Source organism: Notolepis coatsorum, assembly GCF_963971535.1.
Source record: "Notolepis coatsorum genome assembly, chromosome: 18".
Taxonomy (NCBI): Eukaryota; Metazoa; Chordata; class Actinopteri; order Aulopiformes; family Paralepididae; genus Notolepis; species Notolepis coatsorum.
Window position 1 is genome coordinate 9,169,785 of NC_140182.1, and position 7,500 is coordinate 9,177,284.

General features: G+C 43.1%; 1 pseudogene across 1 annotated transcript in view; it reads left to right on the plus strand.

The window, feature by feature from the left end:
• LOC311244820 (ATP-binding cassette sub-family C member 8-like) overlaps positions 1 to 7,500 on the plus strand; it is a 134,678-nt pseudogene that overhangs the window by 107,322 nt on the left and 19,856 nt on the right. The window contains exon 18 of the transcript in view: positions 511 to 1,187. The product of the transcript in view is annotated as an ATP-binding cassette sub-family C member 8-like (transcript). The remainder of the gene's footprint in view (positions 1 to 510; positions 1,188 to 7,500) is intronic.

Here is a 7,500-nt window from a genome sequence, read left to right on the forward strand (position 1 = left end):
AGAGAGGGAGGCAGAGAGAGAGAGGGAGAGAGAGAGAGAGAGAGAGGCAGAGAGAGAGAGAGGGGGGGGGAGAGAGAGGAGGCAGAGAGAGAGAGGAGAGAGAGACAGAGAGAGGGGGGGGAGAGAGAGAGGGAGAGAGAGAGAGGGATAGAGAGAGAGAGAAACAGAGAGAGGGGGGAGAGAGAGAGGGGGGAGAGAGAGAGGGGGAAGAGAGAGAGAGGGGGAGAGAGAGAGAGAGAGAGAGGAGGGGAGAGAGAGAGAGAGAGAGAGAGAGAGAGAGAGAGAGAGAGAGACATAGAGACAGAGAGAGACGGAGACAGAGAGATAGGGAGAGGGAGAGGGAGAAAGAGAGAGAGAAGGGATGGGGGAGGGAGATAGGGAGAGAGAGAGAGAGAGAGAGAGAGAGAGAGAGAGAGAGAGAGAGAGATGGAGTAATTCAGATTATGTACTTTTGCATTAAAGATAATACGTGATGCAACACAAGACAAATCCCAGCCTCTGGTCCACCAGCTGGAGAACCTCAGCCTCTCAGCCCAGACTCAGACACAAACAGAACCTCCAGCCTCTCAGCCCAGACTCAGACACAAACAGAACCTCAGCCTCTCAGCCCAGACTCAGACACAAACAGAACCTTCAGCCTCTCAGCCCAGACTCAGACACAAACAGAACCTTCAGCCTCTCTGCCCAGACTCAGACACAAACAGAACCTCCAGCCTCTCAGCCCAGACTCAGACACAAACAGAACCTTCAGCCTCTCTGCCCAGACTCAGACACAAACAGAACCGCCAGCCTCTCACCCCAGACTCAGACACAAACAGAACCTCCAGCCTCTCAGCCCAGACTCAGACACAAACAGAACCTCCAGCCTCTCACCCCAGACTCAGACACAAACAGAACCGCCAGCCTCTCACCCCAGACTCAGACACAAACAGAACCTTCAGCCTCTCAGCCCAGACTCAGACACAAACAGAACCTTCAGCCTCTCAGCCCAGACTCAGACACAAACAGGAGAACCAGCCTCTCAGCCCAGACTCAGACACAAACAGAACCTCAGCCTCTCAGCCCAGACTCAGACACAAACAGGAGAACCTTCAGCCTCTCAGCCCAGACTCAGACACAAACAGAACCTTCAGCCTCTCACCCCAGACTCAGGCCACATCCACACGGAGATGGAACCGATCTTTTTCGTTTTCATTTAAAAAAAAAATCCGTAAACACGAAATCGTCTCAAGAAATATGTGCGTCCAACCGAAACCACTGAAAATGCTGTAACGCTGCCACAAATGTACAAAATAAACGACTTTCAATAGCTTCGGTGTTTTAGACTTCGCTCTTTTATTTTGAAACCCCCCGACTGGAAGTATTATTGTTGTTAAAAAATGAAAGAAACATCATACAACATAGCTGCAGTTAGTCGCTTGTTCACCAACAATCTCAACATTTGTATTCTAGACATTTTCAACAAGTCAAAAGAAGACAAATATTAGCTAGCTTAACTAGCGTTTAGCTCAAAAGCACAGAACCGGACGACACAAGTTGTTCCGCTAGCGATAACAACAATAATACTTCCAGTCGGGGGGTTTCAAAATAAAAGTCTAAAACACAGAAGCTATTGAAAGACGTTTATTTCAGCCTCAGCCTCTCACCCCAGACTCAGACACAAACTGGTCGACAAACTGCCACTTCAGAGGTTCTTCTGATGAGCTGTTGGGAGAGAAAGAATGAGAAGAACAGTCATATCCTCTGATTGATTGAAAACGTTATTAACAGATTGCAGAATGGGTACAGTACAGTACAGCTCAATACATACAATTGTTAAGGGGATGCAGACTAGAGAAAGACTTTCGTCTTGTTTACATCAGGGTCCCCCATTTTCAATTCATATAACATATATGACATACACGACATACAGATAGACAGTACTGCTACATCTATACATTTATGACATACCAGATTTGCAAATACAGTACTGTTTGTGATACAAAAAAAGTCCAGAAAAGAGAGTATATACATTTGACGTAGAAACTGTACATTGGAGGAGGTTGGGTAGGTGGGGTGGGGTGGGGTTGGGTGGGTGGGGGGGGGACTGTACATTGGAGGTGGTTGGGTGGGTGGGGTGGGGGGGGGAGGAGGGGTTGGGTAGGAGGGGTGGGTGGGGGACACTGTACAACTGTACAAGCAAAACTGTACATTGGAATATTGACAAAACCATACTTGTTCATTTACTGTACATTGGAGGGGGTTGGGTTAGGACATTTACAGGGGCCAGTTTCGAATTGCAGTCTCCCGTAGGTGCTCTTTGAGAGTGGTTTTGAAAGTGGGTAGTGATTCACATTCCTTTACAGCTTTGGGTAGGGCGTTCCACATTGATGTGGCATAATTGCGAAACGTGTTTAGTCCCTGGTTTGAGCCGAATCTGGGTTTAACATGATTTGTGGAGCTCCCTCTGGTGTTGTGATCGTGGTATTCACTGACCTTTGGGAAGTATTTTGTCCCCTGCTTGACCCTTAACTCATAACAATGAAAGAATTGAAATAAGAATGATATTCTATACGGTAAAAGGAACCACTACAGTTTTAGTTTTAGTTTACTCCGTTTATTTGATCAGGGACAGTGCATATCAATCAACAGTTATACATTTATAAATGAATACAAATAAATAAAAACTGTAAATATGCCAGGGTAGCAGGGTTGCTAGTTTTCAGTTGTAGTCCCCTGGGCTAGATGTTTAAGCCAGAAAAGAAACAGAAAATAGAAGGACATTAAAGCGAATGGTGCATTTACATATCTTTTTTTTTTTTTTTTTTTTTTTTTTACTTTGGCCATTCCCCTGGCTCTTTTATGTGTTTATCACATTTATACTGGTCAAGGATGACCGACAGAAACAGGCTGAAAGGGTTCAGATGGGGGGGAAGACACTCTGGGAAAGGCACGGCTGCAGTCGGGATTCGAACTCGCTAAGCCCCAGATCCGTGACGAGCACGGTTGTCCACGGCGCTGAAATAGCGCTCGCGGTACGTGGTGAGCTACTGGAGCTCCCCATTTACATATCTCTTTTATCCAAAGCCCTTTACAATTTGTTCCTCACATTCACCCGTTCACTCACACATTCACACACCGACGGCGGAGGCGACCACGCAAGGTGCCAACCTGCTCATCGGGAGCGGTTAGGCATTAAGTGTCTTGCTCAAGGACACTTCGACACGCTGCCCGGGAGGAGCGGGAAACCAACCGGGAACCTTCCGATTACCAGACGACTGCTCTACCTCCCGAGCCACTGTCGCCCCAGTAACTGATGAGTTCACTTACCTCTTCACTGGTATCATGCCAACATCTAGAGAGGGAGAGACAGAAATATTAGGGAATCTGTTCGATATTGGCTTTTTTACCGATATCCGATATATACCGATATTGTCCAACTCTTAATTTCCGATACCGATATATGCAGGGTTTCCCCCCCAAAAAAACTGAATCATTTCAGGTAATTAACATTACATATCTCTTGTTGTGGATTATGCATACTTTTGACAATAAATAAAATAAGAGTTTGTTCTTACTTGCTTGCCTGGGTAAATAAAGGTTAAATACATTTTAAAAAATAATAATAATTTTTATTTTCTTATTTTTTTTAAACCGATACCGATCATTTCCGATATTACATTTTAATGCCAATATCGGTAGGCCGATTTTATCGGACATCCCTAAGAAATATCAAATGAATATCAATAACGGTTAACCCTTTACTCAAGGCAGCTACAGTGGATTACAATGTGTAATAATCAGTAAACTGAATGAGCCATTATAAACTCATGGCTTATGACATGTTATTGATGAACGTACCCCTTCAGTCTGGTTATTAATATAGTCACATATATATATATGTATATAACAATATACCAGTGATGTACCTGAACGCGTTCAATGAACAATTGTTCGTGAGCGCGTTCGTATTTTGGGCGAACGTGAACTGAACGGATGTTTTCCCCCCTAAATGAACGTAATTGAGAACGCGTTCATTCTCAGCGCTGTATAACGGCGTTCAAAAGTGCGTTCATTCTCAGCACTATATTATAACGGTGTTCAAAAGTGTGCCAGATTTCATATGCCTTTCAGCCAAAAACCCAGTTAAAACACACCGTAAACAGGCTTTAAAATAATGCTGAAAACCACACAATCTGGCAACCGCTCTGGGCGGGGCTTCGGGGAGTCTGGTAGTAGAGCAGCAGCACTCGCACTTTTAGAAGGCGCTGCACTCGCTCAGAGTCAGACTCTACGACATCGGTGTATGAGCATTTAAAAGAGTTTTAGTTAAAGTCAGTAAATGTTTTGCACTTTGAATATTGAACTTTGAGGTACAACCTTAGTTTCATACCTCAGCCTGGTTCCTACCTTGTGTTGTGTTAGTACAGAGTTATGTCGGCACATGTTTATATGTTATATGTTTGCACAATGACTACTTTCACTTTTGATACTTTAAGTATATTTAGATTATTATACTTAATAAAGACCATTCAAGCAGCAGGTTTTTCCTCATGTTTTTGAAAATATACTGTAGAGATGAAAGCTGCAGCTGCAACTAGTGTGGACTGAATGGGCGGCAGCAAAGCGTTATGGAAATGCCAGTATTCTGTGGTTCTATTATGGGTTGTGGCAATACATTTGAAAAAGAATAGCTTGCAGCAACGTATTGAAAAAATAACTATAAACTATAAATTAGTTCATTTTTGAAACCATGAACTTTAGTTCAAAATTTTTAATTTTGAACTATGAACTGAACTAGTTTATTTAAAAATGTGTGAACTGTGAACTGAACTAGTTCATGTAGAAAGTGAACTTTCCCAACACTGCAATATACTATATCCTAGTGTATCGGGAGCTGTTGTGTGAGCTAATATCTTATAATGCGTTATTATAAGAGATTATGAATATGGCTATTATTCTTTATACATAGAATGTAGAAGTCCTTCATTCCGACAGCCATCAGACTCTACAATGCATCACTGAGCCTCACTGCATCACTGAGCACAGAGTGACAGTTACCATCTTCCTGGACTTTTACTTTTAAAACAACACTGTTCAATATTACACTTACAGTACTGTAGACTTCTGTATATCTTTACTGTATATCTTTTACTGTATATTTTATTCTATTCTTATTCTTAGGCAATGTGTTTTGTTATTCTTATTCGTGACTTTGTTCCGTCTAAATGTCTAAATGTTTAATGTGAGCGATTTGTATAGTGTCAAATTTCCCTCGGGATGATTAAAGTATTTCTATTCTATGTGTTCAGTGAAGTGTCACCCAGTGGTATTTATGACTCATGTGACTGGCGAGTGATCTAGTGATCTAGTGATCTAGTGATCTAGTGATCTATTGACCTAGTGATCTAGTGAACTAGTGACCTAGTGGTCTAGTGATCTAGTGATTGACGTACGCCTGACTTTGAGCGACACCGTCTTCTTGGTCTTGATGAGGTTGATGACCTCCTCGTGGATACAGGAGGAGATGGAGTATCCGTTGATCCGCACGATCTCATCCCCAACCTGAGCGCCACAGAGGGAGCGAGACAGGGTTGTAGTTAAGACCCACCCCCCTGTCAATCAAGCTGAATCTGAGACCCTCTGCATTCATCTATTCCAGGTCCAAGAGCTACGACACTAAATGGTAAATGGCTGCATTTATATAGCGCTTTTATCCAAAGCGCTTTACAATTTGTTCCTCACATTTTACCCATTCACTCACTGACGGCAGAGGCAACCATGCAAGGTGCCAACCTGCACATCGGGAGCAATTAGGGGTTAAGTGTCATGCTCAAGGACACTTCGACACGCTGCCCGGGAGGAGCGGGAATCGAACCGGGAACCTCCGGATTCCCAGACGACTGCTCTACCTCCTGAGCCACTGTCGCCCCACACTAGTGGTGGTGGTGGTGGTGGTCGATCTATACTTAATAATAATAATAATTCATTACATTTATATAGCGCTTTTCTAGACACTCAAAGCGCTCCCCACAATGTAGGGTGGAAATTGCCTCCTTCACCACCACTGGTAGCACCCAACCTTGGGCTATGCAGGCTCAATGGCTGCTATACACTGGCACCAGGCACACATCACACTACATACAGTAATGACTACCATACACTGGCACCAGGCACACATCACACTACACAATGACTACCATACACTGGCACCAGGCACACATCACACTACACAATGACTGACATACACTGGCACCAGGCACACATCACACTACACAATGACTACCATACACTGGCACCAGACACACATCACACTACACAATGACTGACATACACTGGCACCAGGCACACATCACACTACACAATAACTACCATACACTGGCACCAGGCACACATCACACTACACGATGACTACCATACACTGGCACCAGGCACACATCACACTACACAATGACTACCTTACACTGGCACCAGACACACATCACACACTACACAATGACTACCATACACTGGCACCAGGCACACACATCACACTATACACTGACTACCATACACTGGCACCAGGCACATATCACATGCTCTGTAAATACTATGTACAGATACCGAGATGGCACACCATGTACCTGTTTATTGCACTGTTGTTTTTTATTGGATTCTATTATATGTTGTACCACTGTATTTTTATTGGACTCTATTATATGTTGTACCACTGTATTGCACATCGTCGCGGGCAAGACCAGCCGCATTTCATTGTATACCTGTATGCCGTGACAATTAAAACTCTTGACTTGACTTGACTTGACTTGACAATGACTACCATACACTGGCACCAGGCACACATCACACTACACAATGACTACCTTACACTGGCACCAGGCACACATCACACTACTAAATTTGAATCTTTATAATTTAGTTTTCTATGTAAAATCCTTTTCTTCAAAGTAGTTTTTTTCTTAATTAACTCATAATAATTGGTTGGTTTTACTCTAATGTTTTATTAGTATTACATTTTTATTTTTTAAATGTCCTTGTATCCTACATTCAGCTCACCTGCTGTCCTTGTATCCTACATTCCTAAATCCTAGAGAATGAATTCCTACAGTACGTAAACAAAGCTATGAGTTGGGACGACAACGTTTCCGCTGAGGGTGCCATACTGGAATCACGGATTGTGTCTTTAATGTCCATCTGGCCAATGAGTGGACAGTCATTGACAGAAATTCAAAGTGCCTTCTCACTTTTAGAAAGCTTGGTACTTTACTCCCTCTAGTGGACATTACTGTCTCTTCAGACTGTCCCTAAATGGCGACAAAGGGTTAATTGTGTGACGTGACTGATCTCATACACAGTGTCATTCGTGAAATCACCACATTTCTACAATGCAATTACCGGCATGAATATCTGTAATACAGATGAAATTAATGAATGAAATGATGAGAAATCCATTGTTGTGCAATTTGTGACACGTTCATTCGTGAAGAACACATTTCCCTTTCACACATGCGCAAACACACATAC